The sequence below is a fragment of the Eptesicus fuscus genome, chromosome 3 (genome assembly GCF_027574615.1).
Source record: "Eptesicus fuscus isolate TK198812 chromosome 3, DD_ASM_mEF_20220401, whole genome shotgun sequence".
In the NCBI taxonomy this organism is placed as follows: Eukaryota; Metazoa; Chordata; class Mammalia; order Chiroptera; family Vespertilionidae; genus Eptesicus; species Eptesicus fuscus.
The window spans coordinates 76,210,544-76,233,424 of NC_072475.1; the positions used below are offsets into that span (position 1 = coordinate 76,210,544).

Here is a 22,881-nt window from a genome sequence, read left to right on the forward strand (position 1 = left end):
TAAAAAAAACACACAAAACGCCCTAACTAATATGTAAACCTAATATCTGCAAAAATCTCTTCTCCATCTCAGCGATGGGAGGTTCCGAGCCTGATGAGCCATGGGAGAGGCACGGGGAGGAGAAACCAAGCTGTTACCATTTTGAAACCAAGTTTCATCTGAAGGGGACAAGAGGGAGGCGGGTGGAGCGGGGGAGGGTCCTGAGCTGTCACTTCTTGGAAGAAGATGGAAAGCCTTTCGCGCTGACTCAGAGCCTAGGACCTGGAGTTCTGCTCCGCCTCTGACAAGCACTCCCGAACCAGCCCTCTCGCGTGGGTGATGCCTCCTTTCAGTCTCTCCATCGCGCTCTTGCTGCCCTCGGCCATGGGTCAGATCTCCTTCCCCAGCCCTGGGATGAATGCCAGCAGCTCAGCATATTTGCTCTGGGGCACCTGGCTTTTCCCTGTTCCCTGCGTGTAGCCTAGAGACGGTGGTCCATAGTCACTCAGCAGCTGGCGGTGTTGGGAGGATGTCGCCCTGCTGGCGGAAGGCGGGTGGACACTCCCGGCGGCGGCATTGAGGGAGGCGACGGGCCTGTGCGTGGTCAAGTTCGGTTTGTAAGACACCCTGGCCCTCCCCGCTCCCGGGTGGCAGCAAGGCCGGCCGTCTGCACGCCCGCTGAGCTCCCGCACTCTGTGTTGGTGACGGCTGGGCAGCACTGGCACATAGGGCTGCTCCTCACCCTGGCACCGCCGCAGTATCATGATCTTTCCGATTCTGGATGTTCTGCTGCTCCATCTCCTTTTTGTGATGAGTGATCTTCTTCATGTTGATCTTCAAGGCTGCCAGCTGCTCTTCAGTCTGCTCTCGGGGTATCGTTCCCCTTCAGCCTTCTCTTGTTTGGTGCAGGTCCCGCCGGCTTCCCGGATGGCGCCTGCCTCGGAGCTGACATTGGCTGACCTTTCGCAGCCGGAGCCTCGGGTTTGCAGGGCCCTCACTCCCCACACTCCCAGCCGCAGCCCTGCTGCCGGCGTGGGGCTGCCATGGCTGTCAGTGCCGCGCAGCTCGGACAACCCCACTTGTTTTTAAACGCAAACCCGCCCTGGACAGGCCGTGAAGGTCTTTTTTGCTTCTGTCCGCTCACATTCAAGTGCCGGCAGCGCTAGTCCCTTGGTGCCCGGCCTGTCCCCGTGAGATTGACCCCGCAGGACGACTGAAGACGCCGGTGCCCAGTTCCTCCCGCTCCCAGTGCTGTGTGCACAGCCTCCTCCTGGCTGGTCATGAGGCAGGATGGCGTCCTGGCCTAATTTGCATATTTCCTCTCTTTATATAGATATAGATAGATATAGATATAGATATAGATATAGATATAGATATAGATATAGATATAGATATAGATATAGATATAGGGGTTTTTAAGTTGTTAACCTCTACTCCATTGGAAACAAATTTAACAACTACAGTATGCAGTTATATTTGTCTTTAATCGTATATGCTCCATTTTATTTACCAACCCATTCAGTTATTTTATACATTTGTAAACCAGTTACATTTCTTTCTCAGGGTCTGCATTTTAACTAAAATTTCTTGAAATGCATATATTTAAGTTACACTCTTTCTGCTGTAAGTTTCTATGAATTTTGACACGTGTTGAGTATTGTGTATCTAACACTGCAGTATCATACAGAGTAGTCTCACTAAGCTAAAAAATATTCACATTATCCATATTTTTGTGGGGCTTGGTATCTCTTTTTCTTTCATTACTTAATAGTATTCCACTGTGTGAGTGTACCGCATTTTGTTTATCCATTCACCTATTGAAAGATACCTTGATTCTTCCAGTTTGGGACAACTGTGAATACATTTGCTGTAAACATTCATGTGTAGGTGTTGTTGTGTGTTTTTTTTTTGGGGGGGCAGCATAAATTTTCAAATCAGTTTGGTAAAACCTAGAAGCACAATTAATGGATGGTAGGGTGAGACTATATCTTAGCTTTGTAATACACCACCAAAATGGTTTTCAAAGTGGCTATATCATGTTGGATTCCCAACAGCAATAGTTCCATGATTCTGTTGTTCCACATTATCAGACAGTGGATTGTCAAGTTTAATTTTTTTTTTTATATTTTAGATATTTCAATAGTTTATATTGTTGGAAAATTTTATAATATGTGTTTTCAAGTAATTTATTTATACTACTAAACAACACTATCCTACCTTATAATAGAGAAACATGCAAATTGACCGCACCTCCGCTATGCCCATGATTGGGCCTGCGAGAGGCTGGGGGCGGGACTCTGGGTGGCCTATCCGGCCGTTGAGAAGACCGAGATGGCGGCGCCCAATCCTCTTAGTTCCGGGGGTCCCGGGCGGCGATCGCCACCCCGGGGGGGTGTGTCCAGGCCGAGCCAGGCGCTCCCGGGGTCCCTGGGAACATTGCAGGCATGTGGTTGCTGAGACCAAGACCAGGCCTCTGGCCACAGATTCATAGCTTTGCGGAGACCTAGGGCAGGGATCTGCCTCATCTGCAGAGAGACAGAGGTTCTGCAGTGCCCCCAAGATGTGGGTGGGCCCAGCCAGGGATCAAGGGGCATGGAAGAACTCCTGGCAGAGGGGCAAGGACCCTCACCCCTGAGGCGGGGGTTGAGGGGTGGAGCCACCTCAGTGAAGGGGTGCTGCACTGCAGGGTACTAGACTGACTGACGTGATTCAGGGAAGCTCCCAGTGCTAATGGGCCTCGCTCAGGCGGCCTTCACACTTCAGAGGCAGTGACTATTGCTCCTGCCTTCACCCAAAAGCAAGCTCGCTACACCCTGCCCCATAGCAGAGCATGCCTAGGCAGTGAGTGGGAAGCCTTCCACCTGCTTCAGAGAAGGGGGGGCAGTAAAGAATGGGGGGAGAGGAAAGAATGTGGAGCATCCACAATGAAGAGGTGCTTGAGAAAGAGGCTCGGAAGCCTGACTGAAGGTTTGTTCTGTTTGCTGGGCCGCTGCCCCTTAGGAAGTGCAAAGAGCATGGCTCTGAGGGCTTCCTGTGTGCTCTGAGGGCTTCCTGAGTCAAGTTCCACAGCCAACTGGAGTTGGCCTCAGTTTCCTGGTCTGTAAAATGGATGAAGCGTGTCCCAGTGCCTTCACTGAGCTTTGATGGCCAATTGAGATACTATATAAAGAAAATGAGGGAAGAAGTGAGAAAGAAAAGGAAGGACAAAAAACACAAAAGAAACACTGAAAGGAACCTGTAAACCCATTGTCACTTAAATAGGTTATATAGTAAGTAGTGTTGTAATGATGGTATGATGCCAGGTGGGTACTAGAAATATCGGGGAACACTTTGTAAAGTATATGATTGTCTAAACACTATTCTGTAACTAATATAAAACCTGAAACCAATACAAAATAATGTTGAATGTAAAGAAATGAAAATTGGAGTGAAATTTTTATAAATTTCAAAGTTTAAATAAAAGCTGTAAAGGAAGGAAGGGGAGAATAAAAAGTGTTTTTCATTTTGCCACTTCATTAAAAAGACAGTTGTCTTTATGTGGTGCTTTTATACTTTTCTAAGTCATTATCTCATTTTAATTTCCGGGCAACTTAAAGACAAGATAAGTATTCCCTCCACTATTCAAAGAAAGGAAATCTTGGTGTCTGGTCCTAATGATTCAATTGTCAAGCCCTTATTGTAAAGCAGGGTTAGTAAAATTTTCTGTGCAGGGTCATATCTATACTAATAAAAGCCTTGGGGGTGATCAGGCCAGCAGGGGAGGGTATTTGGGGGCAATCAGGCCCACAGAGGAGCAGTTAGGGGGCATCAAGGGAGCAGTTAGGGGGCAATCAGGCAGGTAGGTGAGCGGTTAGGAGCCAGCGGTCCCGAATTGTGAGAGGGATGTCCAACTGCAGGTTTAAGCCCAATTCCACAGGAATCGGGCCTAATCCTGCAGTTGGACATCCCCCGAGGGCTCCCATATTAGAGAGGGTGCAAGCTGGGCTGAGGGACACCCTCCCCAGTGCACGAATTTCGTGCACCGGGCCTCTAGTACTTCTATATGTGTACTCCCAATTCCTTATTCTCATCTCTTATGACATTATTGTCATTCATTTCAATATCCATATACTATAATCACCAATTCATTATTACTATTTTAAACAGATACATTTTGGAATTATTAAGAACTTTTAAACCTATATAATAATTTATTTTACTTTATTTATTCCTTATTATTCTTATTTTCTAATGTAGATCCACATTTTCTGTCTTTTTTTTTTTTTTTTTTTCTGCCTGAAGAGACTTTTAACATTTCTTACAGTTCAAGCCTTTGATGACCAGAAAACTCACTCTTTGTTGTCTGGAAAAGTCTTTATCTCTTTGCTTTTTAATTATATTTTTCTGTATATAGAATTTTAAATTGGTGGGATTTCTCTTTCAACACTTTAAATGTTTCAATCCACCCTCTTTATGGATTCTTTCTGACAAACAGGTCACAGTCATTTTTATCCTTATTCCTCTGTCATTAAGTTCCTTTTTGCCTCTGACTTTTCCAAGATTTTTAAAGTCTTTGGTTTCTCTGAAGAGGTTTGACATTGATGGGCCTAGATATAACTTCATGGTGTATATCCTGCTTGGTGGTTTCTGTGCTTCCTGGATCTATGATTTCATTAATTTTTTTGGCATTATCTAGCATTATTGCTTCACAAACTTCTTCTGGACTATTGTCTCTTCTCCTTCAAGTATTCAAATTAAGTATACCACAGTTTTTGTATACTCAGCCCATTTTATTTTTCCTTTATTTTGAATTTCTGCTTGGAGGAGTCTATTGATCTTACTTTGGGGTAACTGATTCAACCCTTGACTGTGTCCACACTACAGCTGTGTCCAACAAAGGCATTCTTCATTTCTGTTACATTCTTTCTGATTCCTAGTATTTCCTTTAGAATTTTTCTTAGTCTTCATATTTCTACTTTCACTGTCATCTGTTCCTGCATGTTGTCTACATTACCATTATAGCCATTAATATATTATTCATAATTATGTTAAATTTCTTGTCTGATAAGTCCAACATCTGTATCATAGCTGAGTCTTGTACTGATACTTGCTTATCTTTTCAGACTTTGTTTTTTCTTACCTTGTAATTTTTTTGTTAAAAGGTGGATAGGTGTTAGGTACAGGGACTTAATGTGAGATATTTTATTAATCTGGTTAGGAGTTGGGCTGTGTTAAATATTTTATGTAACTGTAGATGCCAGAGGCTAGAAATTATTTTATGTCCTTTTTCTCCTTGCCCCTTTAATGTGGGGCTTCACTAGAACTCCCATTTAGAAAGAGTCTACATTTTGCAGCACTTTGAGCTCCAATCCACTCTTGTACCTGATCTCTTCTGATGTGCTGATAAAGTGTGAGGGAGGAGAATCATTCTATAATGTAATAATTACATCTTATTCTCAGTGAGAGTATGAGGAACTGTTTATTAGCTCCCCAACTCCAGAAGAAGGTCAATTATGCAAAACTTAGAGATAAATGAAATAAATTACTTTTTGACCTTAATGCTTTTACAAAAACTTACATACATTTACTCAGGGGCATAATTTAATTTGTTGGTTTCTCTGTTAGAGATGCAAATAACCACCTGTGGTCTTTGGATCCATTAGTCAATAACCAATTTTGAATCTAAGCCAGTTTGCTTTTCTTAACATTATTTTTTAAATAGCCTATACATATTTAGCTTTCAAATACCCTTTAAATCAATTTAATATATTCTTGATTTTCTTACCATTTAATGAGTTAATTAAAATCTTTGAAAAGGATTTACATTTATTTGATTTTTTACAGTTTTTGAAAATTATACTTTCATAACTTAAAGAAATACTATATAGATAATATATCAGTCATATTTTTTGACATAAGTACAAATGAAACATATATGGAAATACAAAAATAATACACTTCTCTAAATAACTTTTATGTTAAATAGGAGATTCAATACTGTTTTAAGTATTCTGAAAATAAAATAATGGCATCATTAAACGATAAGAAATGTAATACAAATAGTTGTTATAGAAAGATAAATATATGAAATGCTCATAAAAGAAAAATCAATTTAAAGAAACTAAAAAGTCAGTTTAGGCACTTCAAAAATTATCATTAAAATAAATATAGAAAAAGAGAAAAATAAATAAGAAAAGACAAAAAATAACAAAATGAAATATTTATGTAATTTCAAAAGAATAAAAAACTTACAATCTTCTTTGAAGTTTAATTAGTAACTAAAAGAGAAGTAACATATAAGATTAATAATAAGAAAAAGGCCATAAAAACATGCACATATGATTGAGAAAGAATATACAGCCTTTAATAGTATATGTTAGATTATCTATAATGCTAATGTAATTTAATATTCATACTATGAATTACTTCCAAAATTAATTTTAAAAATCTAACAAAAATTACAGTATTTATGCATGGAAAGAAAAGGAATTTAAAGTAAAATAAGCAAGATGCTACTCTAGGTAGGACAGTGGTTAAAGAAAGCCTCTCTAAAATGATTATATTAAAGCAGAGATCTGAATAAGGTGAGCTACTCAAATATAGGTAGAGGTAAAATTTACAGGTAGAAGAGCAATTGCAGACAGTATGAAATAGAAAAATTTGACATATTTAACAAAACATAACAAAAACACTCTTATGGTTTGAGTTAAGTGAATAAAAGATAGATTTGGAAGTTAATTCCCTAAATGTACAATTTAATAGTTATAGATTTAGCATTATAAAAAGTCTTGGGCTAAGTGATTATAAATCTTTTAAAATGTCTAATTTTTGTTATCTCAACATTTCCCGATTATAGAAAAAAAGTGAAAATCTAAGATAATGAAAATAAAACAAGCTACTACAGAAAATATAATTTATTAGTATTGATGTGAATTCTGCATACAACATTAGCAAATATAACCTAAAAAATATTACAAAGCTATGGAAATATATTTAAGAGACTCAAAAATTGTTCCATGTTAAGAAATATATTAATAGTACCCATGGGCAGTAAAATGTCAAAGAAAAATATGGAACATCTTAATAGTTTCTGAAAGAGTGTTTAACAAAATTTAGGATCCATTTATCTGGAAAACTACCAAAGCTGGTAATGCAAGCATTAATAATACCAAAAAACTTAAAAGAATAAAGCAAAAATTAAAACAAAATAAAATCTACCTCAAGCTATTGTTTTTTATAGTAAATATCTAGAAACAATTTAGTTATTATCAGAAAAAAATCATTTGCTATAACTACTTACATTTACATTATTCTACATTATCCTATCTAATAAAAGAGTAATATGAAAATTGACCATCACTCCAACACACAAGATGGCTTCCCCCATGTGGTCAAAGATGGCTGCCCCCATGTGGACACAAGATGGCCACCACAAGATGGCCAGCAGGGGAGGGCAGATAGGAGAGACCAGGCCTGCAAGGAAGAGCAGTTGTGGGTGATCAGGCCTGCAGGGTAGGGCAGTTGAGAGGAACCAGGCCTGCAAGGGAGAGCAGTTGGAGGCAGTTAGGGGTGACCAGGCCAGCAGAGGAGAGAAGTTGGGGGTGACCAGGCCTGCAGGGAAGGGCAGTTGGGGGGGACCCAGGCCTGCAGGGGAGAGCAGTTGGGGGGACCAGGCCTGCAGGGGAGAGCAGTTAGGGGTGACCAGGCCTGCAGGGGAGGGCAGTTGCGGGCAATCAGGCTGGCAGGGGAGTAGTTAGGCATCAATTAGGCTGGCAGAGGAGTGGTTAGGGGTGATCAGGCTGGCAGGCAGAAGTGGTTAGGGGCAATCAGGAAGGCAGGCAGGCGAGCAGTTGGGAGTCAAAGATTTGGGAAAGACATCCCTTGAGACATCCCAGATTGGAGAGGGTGCAGGCTGGGCTAAGGGACACACACCCCCGTGCACGAATTTTGTGCACCGTGCCTCTAGTATATATTATAAAATGCTTGTGGCCATAACGTTGTAACGCCGTAATGACCAATGACTGGACTCACCAGGAGTTGCATTGATGGGTCCCGTGGTGGCCGTGGCAGGTGGGACTTCTGGGTCCCTTGGCAGTGGCAGGAGGGAGTCCGGGGTCCTGCAGCACAGGGGTCTGTGTCTCGCACAATTTCGTGTGCTGGGCTTCTAGTCTATAATAATAAAAGGGCAATATGCTAATTAGACTGGATGTCTTCCAGACGAAGCTGGGGCCAGAGGCAAGCCAGACAGGTCCTGGGTGCCTGCAGGTAACCCAAGGGAAGCCAGCCCAGGTCCTGGGTGCCGGAGGGAAGCCAGGTGAAGGAATGCCTACTCTTGCATGAATTTTGTGCATCGGGCCTCAAGTAGTCAATAAGACATTAAATAGAAACAAAAGCATTACTTTTAAGAAATCACTTTTTTGCATATCTTATGATTTTTACTACTAGATGTATTATGAAAATTTAGTAAGATAGACATATAGCAAAAAGGGTCCAGAAACTAGTTGAAGAATAAAGTACAGAACCTATATAAAAATTATAAAATGTATGTCATAATAAAATATTAAAGAAATAGAGGAACACATTTAACATTCAGTTGGAAGCCTCAATATGAAAATAATGGCATTTTCTCCCCAAATTTTCTATATATGAAGTTCAATTTTACTTGAAATCCCATTATGATTATTTTATAACATGGCAAAAATTCTAAAATTAATCAGCATGTACAAATGTGTAAAAATAACCATGAAATTTTAAAAAATACAATTAGAAAAGAATTTAGGAGAAAGTATTTTTCCTCTCAATAATTATAACAATGTTATACTGGCACAGGAATAAAACAGACATAGCAATTACACATAATTGAAATATATTTATAGTACAAATTATTTTGAAGATCAAGAAATCGATTTTTGGTAGTGTTTTAGAAATCCAGCTTAAAAAGAAGAAAGCTATCATCATACCCATATTTAGAGGATCCAAACAAAAAATCCCAACCCACCCATAAAGAGATAAGTGCAATGGAGGATGCCACTTAACAGGGTGCAGAAACACAAAGTTAGATAGTAAGATAGAAAAATAATTAAATAGAGTCCCACAGTCATTTTCTTGTCAAAGAAATGAAAGGAAGGAAGCTATAAATACACATAAATGCCAGACTGGTAGAAACAGGATATACTAGAAAGCCCATATGTGATGCTATACCCAATTGGATGTCAAAGTCACCTAAGAGGTTTACAGAATTGGGGAGAAGACTGTGGAAGACTTCAAACTCTTTAATGAATGAAGAAATACAATACTGGATTTAATAGATGATATTAATAAAAGTGGCTGAAGAGGTGTTTTGGTATCAGCAGTAATGGAGAAACAGTTTTAAGTAGGAGAAATAGTGATAAAGACAGTTAGTAGCAAGAAAGAAATTACCTGACATCACCTCTTCGTTGTTATATACATTTCTCTTCCCCCTCCTATTTGTGTTTTACTCTCTACTTTGCTTCTGCTCCTTTTGTTGCCTTTCTTTAAAAAAATTATGACAGGCTTCTTGATATGAAATATGCCTTTCCCTGCCTCAGAGAACCCCCAGGTAACTAACTTGGGCCTCATTCTTAATCTCATGACTTTTCAGCCTGGTTCATAAAGATTAAAATGTTTATAAGCTCAATCAGATATAAACTAAAGGAAAATATTACAACTAATATATAACCTTGAAAACAGACAACTTTTTATCTAAATTTAATACAAGATGTGATATTACAAACACTAATATTGGCATTGATAGTGCAAAAATCTGAAGTTACAATTATGGCTTAAGTTCATGAAGACAGATGGGTTTGTGTGTGTTACCCATTTTTATAGGTTCACACATAGAAACTTTTCATAATAACTAAGGCATAGGGAGAATCTCATATACAGACTAAGATTAACTGGTTAACAGACTAAAGTAAATAGGACCTGTTGGATAGTAAATAATTAAAACATGAAAATTTATGTTCAAATATCTGTTCTTTCTCTCACTGTCTGAAAATATATCCAGAAGAGATTCTTTTTTTTTTTTCTCATGCCAGTCATAAGGAAAACAAGTATTTCATTTCATTTAGATAGTATTCAACATGTAGTTTCTGAACAAAACTTTTAAGGAAGGTTGGCTTGATAAAACAATTGCTCTGGTGACATATGAATTATTTGGGGTTCCATTTTTTTTGGCTATTCCAACAGCAGAACTTGTTAGTGGTAGGCTAGAGATATATTTTCTTGTTCCATTGTTCCTTACAGAGTCAGATGGGGCTGTTAGATAACAAGGGTTTCATTATGTTGGGAAATTTTCACAGATAGCTATTGGAAAGCAATGCCTTATTTTAAGGAGAAATTCTTGTGGATTTACAAAGTAAATATTATAAAGAACAAGTTTTAAAAAATGAAATATAATTTGAGTTACTTCTTGAATTTTTCAGTTATCTTACTATTTATTCCTGAGGAATAATTTGCTAATTTACAGCTCGGAGACAGCTTAATAAGCTCTGATTTTTTATATCTACCACTATAATTCATTCAGTGTTAAAACATAACCTAAATCTTAACTTCTAAATAATGGAATGCATAAAAACTTTACCAAAATTTAGCTTTATCCACCCTAAAATTTTTCAATCACTTGTAAAAATTTTTAAATCACAGAATTGAAAGGACTTCCTCTAAGTCACAGAGTAGATTTAAGGAATGTCAAATATAGAGTACATATGTTTAGTATCTAAACACCAAGAAGCAAATAATTCAGACAGAGCAATCAAACATATAGTTCATATAACAACTGAAATAAATACCAGTAAACCAGTAAATAGTAAAGTAACATAAGCCACGAAGAATGGTGAGAGCAAAAAAATTAATGAGGAAAAAATTGTGGAAGGTTTTTGTGTGTTTTGGAAGATGTTGAGGCTTGCATCTACTCATTTTTGTTTTGTTTTGTTTTTGTTAATCCTCACCTGAGAATATTTTCCATATATATATATATATATATATATATATATATATATATATACATACACACACACACATATATATATATATGTGTGTGTGTGTATATATATACATATATATATATATATATATATATATATATATATATATATATATATTGAGAGAGAGAGGGAGAGAGAGAGAGAAGACCATCGGTATGCGAGAAATACTTGGATCAGTTGTGTCCTGCACATATCCAAATGAGGCCAGGTATGTAACCTGAAACCCAGGTGTGTGCCCTTAACTGTATTGAACCAGCACCCTTTGGTGCATAGGCCCACACTCTAACCACTTAGCAAACTGTCCATAGTTAGGTTTGCATCTACTCTTAACAGAAATTACTGGTTATGAGTGGGGAAACAGTATTTTTGGTAAACCAAAATGAAAGGGGATATTATATGGTTCTTTTTTTTTGCATTTCTTTTCATTTCTTTATTGATTAAGGTATTACATATGTGTCCTTCTCCTCCCATTGCCCTCCCCTGCTCATGCCTGCACCCCCTGGTGTCTGTGGCAACTGCTTCTGCTTATATGCATGCATACAAGTCCTTTGATTGAACTCTCCCCCTTACCCCACCCTCAACTACCTTCCCTCTGAGGTTTGAGCATCTGATCGATGGATCTGTTCATCGGTTTATGTTGTTCATTATGTCCCGCAAATGAGTGAGATCATGTGATATTTATCTTTCTCTGACTAACTTATTTCGCTTAGCATAATGCTCTCCAGCTATATGGTTCTTTTTTATGTTGCAACATGCCCACTCAGAGTATTACTAAATTCTGAAGTTTCAGACTGAGAGGATACCATAAAAGTATGTCCATATTAATTTTTAATTTTCATTATGAATGTTTTACTCTGAAATAAAAGGCAAATAAGGCCATGAAGAGGGGTAATTAACCTTTTGCACTCGGATGTCGAGATTAAAATTACTCTTTGAATGTATCAATAATTTGAAATATAAAAAAAATCCAAATAAATAAGCTTGTATGAAAAGAAACTCCAGTTTTTTATTCTACTGCCACGCTTTGTAAAATCTGGGGTATTTAAAAAATTAAATCCCGAGTAAAATAAAGGAATCAAGAAAAAAGCAAGCGAGTGCAAAGGGTTAAGGAACTTCTGGGTTCTGAAAAACATAATGACTTAATAACATAGACTCTGTTGTCAAAGTACCTAGTTAAATTCCTCTCTATTTCTTACTAGGTGTGAGACCTGATTACTTAAATCCCATTTATAAAATGGAGATTTTAAGATGGACTATTAAATAAAATTCTAGGTACATTCAATGAAATCTTACCTTATAATAGACAAATATGCAAATTGACCGCACCTTCGCTACGCCCAAGCCACGCCCACCAACCAAGCCACGCCCATCAACCACGCCCACCAGGAAACCGTTGCAGGGACGCTGGGGTGCGGCTGAGCCCAAGGCCGGGAAAGCCACCCGAGGCTTTCCCGGCCTTGGGCGCCAGCGGGGTTCCTGCGATCGGGTAGCAGGGACACTGGGTGCAGCCGAGCCCAAGGCCACCACCCAGGGCCAAGCCCGGACCCTGAAAGAAGGCAGAAGGCAGTGGCCACAGCCAAGGCCTGGGTTCCCGGTGCCGGCAGAAAACTGGTGCAGGCAGCCAGGTGAATGAAGGTCTATTGCACGAATCTTCGTGCAAACGGGCTACTAGTGGTATATATAAAAAACTAGACACTAAATAGTTATTCAATAAAGGTTATGCGATATTATGTAAAAGAGAGAAATTTAAATGTGCACACAAGCTTCACTGGTAGTCATTTTCTTCCATAAGACCCACCTGAGAGACAATGAACTTCACTGGCTTCTTTAGCTGTTCAGATTATACTGTCATGTTTTGCCAGACATATTTCAGTGATTCTAAAATTTAAATGAATTTAATGGAAAATGAGTAAAATATTGTAATGTGGAAAGATCAATGATCTCTGCATTATTCCAAAAAGAAAAAAGAATTAAGATAGGAGATAAGGCAACTCAAAAAAAAAAACAAAAACAAAAGAAGATAAGGCAACTCAAAAACAATTTTAGATATGCATTAAAGGAGTTCCCAAAGGGAGGATAGTGATAATATTACTCACGCCATTTCCCAACTTGGAACATTTCATGCTTATGGTATCTTCTTTTTAAAAATATCTTTATTGTTGCAAGTATTATATATCTCCCATTTTGTTTTTCCTAGTGACCCCTTCCACTCCTTACCTGGACCTTCCCAGGCCTTCACACACTATTGACCATGTCTATGGGTTATGCATATATGCAAGTAAGTTCTCCAGTTAATCTCTCCCCACTGACTCCCCACCCCTGCTTTTTTTCTGAGATTTGTCAGTCTTTTCCATGATTCTATGGCTCTGTATCTATTTTGATCATCAGTTTATTTTGTCCATTAGTTCCACATATGAGTGAGATCATGTGATACTTATCTTTCTCTGACTGGCTTATTTCTCTTAGCATAATACTCTCCAGATCTCTCCATGCTGTCTCAAATGGTAATATATCTTCTTTTCTTCTTTTTTACAGCTAGTATTCCATGGTGTAATTGTACCACTGCTTTTTTACCCACTACTCTGCTGATGGGCACTTGGGCTGTTTCCAGATCTTAGCTATTATAAATGATGCTGCTATGAACATAGGGGTGTATATATTTTTTTCTGATTGATGTTTTGGAATTCTTAAAATATATTCCTAGAAATGGGATCACTGGGTCAAATAGCAGTTCCATTTTTAATTACATATATAATTTATCTTTCTCAGTTTGTAGGATCCTTGAGATTAGTGAATATGGTTATTTTTATGTACTATATAAGATGAGATTCGGTTCCTTCTACAAATATAAAAATCCTATGAAAGCTCATTGGATGAAAAACCTCCCAAAACATTTCTAGTCTGAACTACCTATATCTACTTTAATTTATACATTGATTTTCCATGTTTTTAATAAATGCCTTTGTGTAGAACTTGTCACCTTATCTATTTTGTATTTCTAAGTAATCCTATCTAATAATAGACAAATATGCAAATTGACCATACCTCCGACACACCCACAAGCCATGCCCACAAGCAATGCCAACCATCCAATCAGAGCAAGTATGCAAATTAACCCAACCAAGATGGCTACAGCCACAGAGAGCAAGGTTTCCTAGCTAACAGAGGAAGCCAAGCTTTCTGTCTGCCCTTGCCAGACCTAAGCCTCCACTCAAGCTACAAAGTTTCAATTATAGAAGGTAAACAAATTCAAACAGAAATGGCAGCAGAGTGGAGCTTGAGAGAGCAGGCCAGGGTTGTTCCTGGCAACAGGGGAAGCAAAGCTTTCAACACACCCTGGCCAGGCTCACCTGCTTAAGGCTACAAAGTTTCAATTATAACCCCAACAGAAATGGCTGCTGGCCTCGGAGGGAGCCCCAGGCTTGGCTCCGCTCCAGGCTACAAAGTTTTAATTGTAGAAGGAGAATAAATTCCAGATACCAGGGCCTCCACTTGGGTTGCCAGGGGGCGTGGCCAGCATGCAAACCACCACAGGCTCCTCGTTCAGGCCACTCCATGCCCCAAGGGAATCCCACCCTGATCAGGGACACTCTTCAGGGCAAACCAGCTGGCCCCCACCCCTGTACCAGGCCTCTATTCTATCTAATAAAAGAGTAATGTGCAGATTGATCATCACTGCAACGCACAATATAGCTGCCCCCATGTGGTCAAAGATCCTGCCCCCATGTGGACACAAGATGGCCACCACAAGATGGCCAGCAGGAGAGGGCAGTTGGGAGGCACCCAGCCTGCAAGGGAGAGCAGTTGAGAAGGACCAGGCCTGCAAGGGAGGGCAGTTGAGAGGGACCAAGCCTGCAAGGGAGGGCAGTTGGAGGTGATCAACCCTGCAGGAGAGGGCAGTTAGGGGTGAACAGGCCGGCAGAGGAGGGAAGTTGGGGGCAAACAGGCTGGCAGCGAAGTGGTTAGGGGGTGATCAGGCTGGCAGGCAGAAGCGGTTAGGGCCAATCAGGAAGGCAGGCAGGCAAGCAGTTGGAAGCCAGCAGTCCTGGATTGTGAGAGGGATGTCCGACTGCCCGGTGGGATCGGGCCTAAATGGGCAGTCGGACATCCCTCGAGGGGTCCCAGATTGGAGAGGGTACAGGCTGGGCTGAGGGACAACCCCCCTCCATGCACGAATTTCATGCACCGGGCCTCTAGTGTATTATAACAACTAATAGAGTAGGCTTTTAATAAAAATGTTTATTTTTTAAGGAAATTATGTAAATAATTTCTGTAAGTAAATAGAAGTTATCCTTAATCACTTTGATTTCTTCCTTTGATCATTCCAATCATAAATCAAATTATTTGCCTTCCCATTTTCTTTTATGTAAAAATGTAGTTTAAACATTTTTTGCATTTATAATTTTACTCAATCATATGTGTTAATAATTAACTTGACTTGCATAAATTGTACTTATATATAAGAATTTATTTGATTTGTGGTCTAGAGTTATTCCAATATGAATTCAAACCATTGCTTCAGCTAATGCTAACATTGTGTGTGTGTGTGTGTGTGTGTGTGTGTGTGTGTGTGTGTGTTGCTTTAAGTGAGAGAGAGAAAGGGAGGGAGGGAGAGAGAGAAAGAGAAAGTCTGTGATATGTTGTTCCACTTATTTTTGCATTCATTGGTTTATTATTGTATGTTTTCTGATTGAGAATCAATCCCCCAACCCTGGTTTATCAGGATGACCCTTTAATCAACTGAGCTACTTATTTAGAACTTGTTCACTTTCAAACTCAAGGAATATAATTGAATACTTGACTTAGTACTAAGAAAAGAAATCAGTATAATAAAACAAAAATAACTCCACATAATATTTATCCTCTATTGCTTCCCACTACCATATATATTAACTAGAGGCCAGTGCACGAATAATGCACATGTGCGGTCCCTTGGCCTGGTCAATGATCAAAGCCTATAACGGGGCCAGCCAGCTGGGGGAGAGCACTGAAGCTATTGAATAAAAATATTCTTAGTTTCAAAAGGAAAGAAACTAAGATCAGGGCCTCTCAGAGGGGCTGGCTGGCCTGGGGCAGGGACCAGAGAAAGTTAGGTGGCCAGGGGGAGGGACCATGGGAGGCTGACCAGCCAGACCCCCACTTGTGGCCAGGAGTAGGGGCCGTGGGATGTTGGCCGGCCAGCCCCCCAGAATCGGGGCCCATTGGGGGTCAGTTGGGCAGGGGAGAATGGGACATGGGAAGTTGGCTGGCTGGGGGAGAGGGACCGTGGGAGGTTGGCCAGCCAGGGGGGAGGGGCCGCAGGATGTTGGTGGGCTGGCCACCCCCATCGGGGTCAATTGGGGCACCAGCCATGAGCGGTTGGCTATACATTGAGCATCTGCGCCCTGGTTGTCAGTGCACATCATAGCGACTGGTCAACCAGTAGTTCTGGTCGTTGCGTGGTTTGGTTGTAAAGGTCACTTAGGCTTTTATATATATAGATAGATAGATAGATAGATAGATAGATAGATAGATAGATAGATATTTCCATTTATTTGGTTGTGTCTATATAATGTCAAAGAAATAGTTGAAATTACAATTTGGTCAAACCAGCCTGATAAATTAATTGAGAGCTTTAAGATTAGATTTTAAATTGACTTTATCTAAAATATTTTTCAAAATGCATAATTATATATTTCTAATAGCTTCTGTTTTGATTTTTTAATGTGAATTTGGTCAAAGCAGTTATTTATGTAAAGAATATTAGTAATGTGTTTACTTCTGATGTGAGAACAATTATTTTTCTAAATCACCTCAGATTTCCTATAAAAAATCTATTTATACCCATATTTTTTACTCACAATGTCCTTGTACAAGTATGACATTTTTTCCCTTAAACATAATGGGTGATGTATTAGTATTGAGCCAATTTTTTAGTCAAATGAGTATGCTTAGAAGAGAGCTAATAGAAGTCTCAGTAATAATAATGCATACCATTCATAGTACAGAAGGGCCTATTAGTCTATAGCATTATTGTTTTGATATATTTAACTACTAACTTTCAAATTAATATATGGCTCTGCTTGTATTAAGGTATCCTAATTCAGGCTATATTCATTGCTGCAAAAAAAGTATTATGATAGTAATACAAAACAATGTAATAATCAACATTGTAATTTCAGTTGTATTATTTATTATAGGGTGAGATTAAAACCATAATTAATATTCATGAAGTAAACAACCTCTCATAAAATTATAAATACATAGGCATTAGGGTATTTCTAAAAAAATATATCTGCTTTCATTGAAAGTAATCATAAATACTAATGGTTTTGAGAAAATGTGTATATATGTAAATGTACATTAAACAAAATAAAGTAAATAATTTAGTTTTTCCATGGTTGTTTATGTCAATTTATCCTCTTTTTTTCTTTCCTTTAGAAACTAAGAATAATTTTATTCAGTAGTTTCAGTGCCTTTTTTCATTTTAAATATATTTAGTAAAAATTAATTTCATTTCTGCAGAATGCGAAACAATAAGCTAGAGCTGCAAAGAAACATAAAATATATAAGACACAGTACCTGTCACCTCTAAATCTTACATCTAGTGGGAGGAAGTAAGACATTTATTTCTGTAATGTGAGGTAGTAAACCATGTTGAAAAAGGGGGAGTGGAATTGGGGGTCATCTACAAGCAATTAGGCTGCTGCAACAAAATGCCACACACTGAGTATCTTAAAAAACAGGAATAATTATTGTCTCAGTTCTGGAGGCTTGAGTTCCAAGATAAAGATGTCCAGAGTAGATTCCTTCTAAAAATTGGGAGGGAGAATCTGTTCATGCCTCCCTCCTAACTTCTGGTGGTTTGCTGGCAATCTTTAGCTATGGATAAATCGCTCCAATCCCTGTCTTTATCTTTACATGATGCTTTCCCTACATCTCTTCATATCATCCTCCCTCTGTGATGTCTTTCTCTGTGTACAAAACTCCCCTTTTTATAAAGACAGAAGACAGTATATTACAACCCATCCTAATTACCTCTTTTTAAATCGATTACCTCTGTGAGCATTCTATTTCCAAGTAAAGTCACCTTCTGAAGTAGAGGCTGAGATTTCAACATTTTTTGGGAAATGGGTGCAATTCAAACATAATATCTATCGCTATTGTGTTCCTGTTGCACATGGAGATCTTAGTCCTGCCTGGTTATACCTGGTCAGTTATTCTGTGGCCTGACAATAGTCTATTAACATGAGGGATGAAGGAGCTTTCTGGAATGGACCTGAAACCCTAGGGAAACAAATTACTCATAATGAGCTTAATCTCTATCTCTGACCTCAATAAATCAACCAAGCAGCTTCAGAACACTGAGGGTTCATGTGTATTAGCAGTAACATGGAAGCAAGTTTTCTGTGGAAACCTGGAAGATCTGATAGTTGTTTCCATTTCAGGAAGAGAGAGTTTGGGGATCTGGGCAAATTACACTCTTGCCTAACAGAAATGGTTTATGCCTGTACCGAGAGGAAAGCGGAACAGACAAAGAGGACAAATTAAGAATGTCTCATGGTAGACCCTTCAATCAGAGGGTATGAAATATACTGCATGGGGATGCCCATAAATGGGATTTTGCATTATCAGATTAGCACATGAGGCAGGAAAAAAAAGAGGGTTATATATAAAAATTAAAATGGATCATGGGGACCTCGAAAAAAAATGGCGACTGAATAGAGACGTGTTCTAAGCCTGGTCCTGGGGCGGAGAGTAAGAACAGCTGAGATTCGCATGGGGGGTGTATGTTGGCAAGCTAAGGGACAGCTAAACTCCAGGAGAAGGTGGAGGACTCCTGGGCAGGTTTCCCCTGACCGTGCAGCACCCACAGTGGCTGGGTCCCCTCCCGGAGCTGCGGACTCAGAGGAGGAAACCTCGCCATTTTGCAAGAAAAGGAGGGTTTTATTGGAGGCCTGACTTTCCGCAACAACGGCGAACACTGAACAGCTGTGAGCACCAGAACACCGGCCCCCAATCTGCGCAAACACACGGATTCAAGGGAACTCTTCACTGCACCAAGAAAAGGAGAGAGAACTATATAACTAGACATCCAGAGAAGAGAGACCATGGGGAGACAAAGAAACAGCCCCCATAGGAAAGAAAAGCAGGCATCACCAGAAAAGGAAGTAAACGAATTCGAGGCAAGCAATCTATCAGAGAAAGAATTCAGAGAAATGGTCATAAGGTGGCTGAAAAGAATGGAAGGCAAATTTGACAATATGAGTAAGAACCAAGAGGAAATGAAGAAGAACCAAGAAGAAATGAGAAATGACATCGCTAATGTAAAGAACTCAATAGAAAGCATCAAAAGTAGACTAGAAGAAGCAGAGGACTGCATAAGTGAGCTAGAAGACAAGATGGAAAAAAATAACCAGATAGAACAGCTTCTAGAAAAAAAAAAATTAGAAAGCATGAGGAGAGCCTAAGGGAACTTTGGGACAACATGAAACAAAACAACATCCGAATAATAGTGGTAGCAGAAGGAATGGAAACTGAGCAAGGATTAGAAAACCTATTTGAAGAAATAATAACAGAAAACTTCCCTGATATAGGGAAGAAAAAACCCACACAAATCCAAGAAGCTCACAAAGTCCAAAGCAAAATGAACCCCAAAAGACCGGTGCCAAGGCACATTATAATTAAATTGGCAAACACCAACGACAAAATAAGAATCTTAAAAGCGGCCAGAGAGAGACAGAAAGTTATATACAAAGGAACCCCCATCAGACTAGCAACTGATTTCTCAACAGAAACTCATCAGGCCAGAAGGGAATGGAATGAAATATACAAAGTCATGCAAAGGAAGGGTCTGAATCCAAGAATACTTTACCCAGCAAGGCTATCAATCAAAATTGAAGGTGAAATCAGGAGCTTCACAGACAAAAAAGGACTAAGGGAGTTTATCACCACCAACCAGCAATGCAAGAAATGCTAAAGGATCTGCTGTAAAAAAAAAAAAAGAAAGAAAGAAAGAAGAAATAGGAAGCAAAGAAGGAACTCAGGGGTATAGAATAAAAATGGCGACAAATAAGTACCTATCAATAATAACTTTAACTGTAAATGTATTGAATATCCCAATCAAAAGACACAGGGTAACTGATTGGATAAGAAAACAAAACCCATATATCTGCTGTCTATAGGAAAACCACCTCAGAAAAAAAGACGCATACAGACTGAGAATGAAGGGATGGAAAAAGGTTTTCCAGGCGAATGGAAATGAAAAAAAAAGCTGGGGTAGCAATACTTATATCTGACAAATTAGATCACAAAGTGAAGGACGTAACAAGAGATAATGAAGGCCACTTCATAATACTAAAGGGAGCAATCCAACAAGAAGAAATAACTCTTGTAAACATATATGCACCCAATACAGGAGCACCCAAATACATAAAAAAACTCCTGGAAGGTATCAAAGGAGAGATTGATAGCAATACAATCATAGTAGGAGACTTTCATACCCCACTATCACCATTGGACAAATCCTCTAAACAAAAAATCAGCAAAGAAATATCAATCCTAAATGACTCACTAGACCAAATGGAATTAATCGACATCTTCAGAACATTTCACTCCAAAGTCACAGAATATACATTCTTCTCAAGTGCACATGGGTCATTTTCAAAGATAGACCATATGTTAGGACATAGGCAAAGTCTCTCCAAATTTAAGAAGATAGAAATCATATCAAGTATCTTCTCAGATCACAGTGGCATAAAACTGGAAATCAACTACAATAAAAACAATCCAAAGAAATCAAACACATGAAGACTAAACAGCATGCTATTAAACCATGACTGGGTCACCAGAGAGATCAAGGAAGAAATAAAAAACATCATGGCAACAAATGACAATGAAAACACAACAATCCAAAATCTATGGGACACAGCGAAAGCAGTCCTGAGAGGGAAGTTCATAGCTCTACAAGCCTATTGCAAAAAACAAGAAACAATGGTAATAAATTACCTAACCCAACAACTCAAAGAATTAGAGAGAGCGCAACAAGAAAAGCCCAGTGTAAACAGAAGGAAGGAAATAATAAAGATCAGAGTGGAGATAAATGACATAGAGACCAAAGAAACAATACAAAAGATCAACAAAACCAAGAGTTGGTTCTTTGATAGGATAAACAAGATTGATGAACCTCTAGGCAGGCTCACCAAGAAGCAAAGAGAGAGGACCCAAATAAAAAAATCAGAAATGAAAGTGGTGAAATAACAACAGACCCTGCCGAAATACAAAGGATTGTTACAAAATACTACGAACAACACTATTCCAACAAACTGGACAACCTGGAGGAAATGGACATATTCCTAGAAAAATATAACCTTCCAAAACTCAATCAGGAAGAATCAAAACAGCTCAACAGGCGAGTAACTATAGACAAAATTGAAGCAGTCATCAAAAAGCTTCCGGCAAACAAAAGCCCAGGACCAGACAGCTTGACAGGAGAGTTTTACCAAACATTCAAGGAAGAACTAAAACCTATCCTCCTCAGACTATTCCAAAAAATTCAAGAGGAAGGAACACTTCCAGGCTCCTTCTATAAAGCCAGCATCACCCTAATACCAAAACCACATAAAGACAACACAATGAAAGAGAATTACAGACCAATATCCCTCATGAACATCGATGCCAAAATCCTCAACAAAATTCTAGCAAATCGGCTCCAGCAGTACATCAGAAAGATCATACACCATGACCAAGTAGGATTTATCCCAGGAATGCAAGGATGGTACAATATCTGCAAATCAATAAACGTGATACATCACATAAACAAATTGAGATGAAAAAAAACACATAGTCATATCAATAGATGCAGAAAAAGCATTTGACAAAATCCAACACCCTTTCTTGATAAAAACTCTCAACAAAGTGGGAATAGAAGGATCATACCTCAACATAATAAAATCTATATATGATAAACCCACAGCAAACATCATACTCAATGAGCAAAAACTATAACCATTTCCCCTAAGAACAGGAACAAGACAGGGATGCCCTCTCTCACCACTCCTGTTTGACATAGTACTGGAAGTATTAGCCATTGCAATTAGACAAGAAGAAGAAATAAGAGGCATCCAAATTGGAAAAGAAGGAGTAAAGCTGTCCTAATTTGCAGATGACATGATATTGTACATAAAAAACCCAAAAGACTCCATCAAAAAACTAATAGACTTAATAAATGAATTCGGCAATGTAGCAGGATACAAAATTAACGCCAAGAAATCTATGGCATTTCTACACACCAATAGTGAACTTACAGAAAGAGAGACTAAAAAAGCAATCACATTTACCATCACACCAAAAAAACTAAGATACCTAGGAATAAACTTAACTAAGGAGGTAAAAGACCTATACACGGAAAACTACAGGACACTGAAAAAAGAGATAGAGGAAGACATAAACAGATGGAAGAACATACCATGTTCTTGGATTGGTAGAATCAACATCATTAAAATGTCCATACTACCCAAAGCAATCTACAGATTCAATGCACTCCCCATCAAAATACCAACAGCATATTTCACAGACCTAGAAAGAACTCTCCAAAAATTCATCTGGATTAAAAAAGACCCTGAATAGCCACAGCAATCCTGAGAAAGAAGAATAAAGTAGGAGGGATCTCAATACCAGACCTCAAGATGTGTTACAAAGCCACAGTTCTCAAAACAGCCTGGTACTGGCACAAGAACAGACATATAGACCAATGGAACAGAATATAGAGAATCCAGATATCGACCCAAACCACTATGCTCAATTAATATTTGACAAAGGAGGCATGAACATACAATGGAGTCAAGACAGTCTTTTCAATAAATGATGTTGGGAAAATTGGACAGATACATGCAAAAAAATGAAAGTAGATCACCAACTTACACCATACACAAAA

The 22,881-nt window shown here is 38.9% G+C and overlaps 1 pseudogene; it reads right to left on the reverse strand.

The window, feature by feature from the left end:
* Positions 1 to 254: 254 nt before the first annotated feature.
* LOC129147491 (cyclin-dependent kinase 2-associated protein 1-like) lies at positions 255 to 743 on the reverse strand (annotated as a pseudogene).
* Between the last annotated feature and the right edge of the window lie 22,138 nt (positions 744 to 22,881).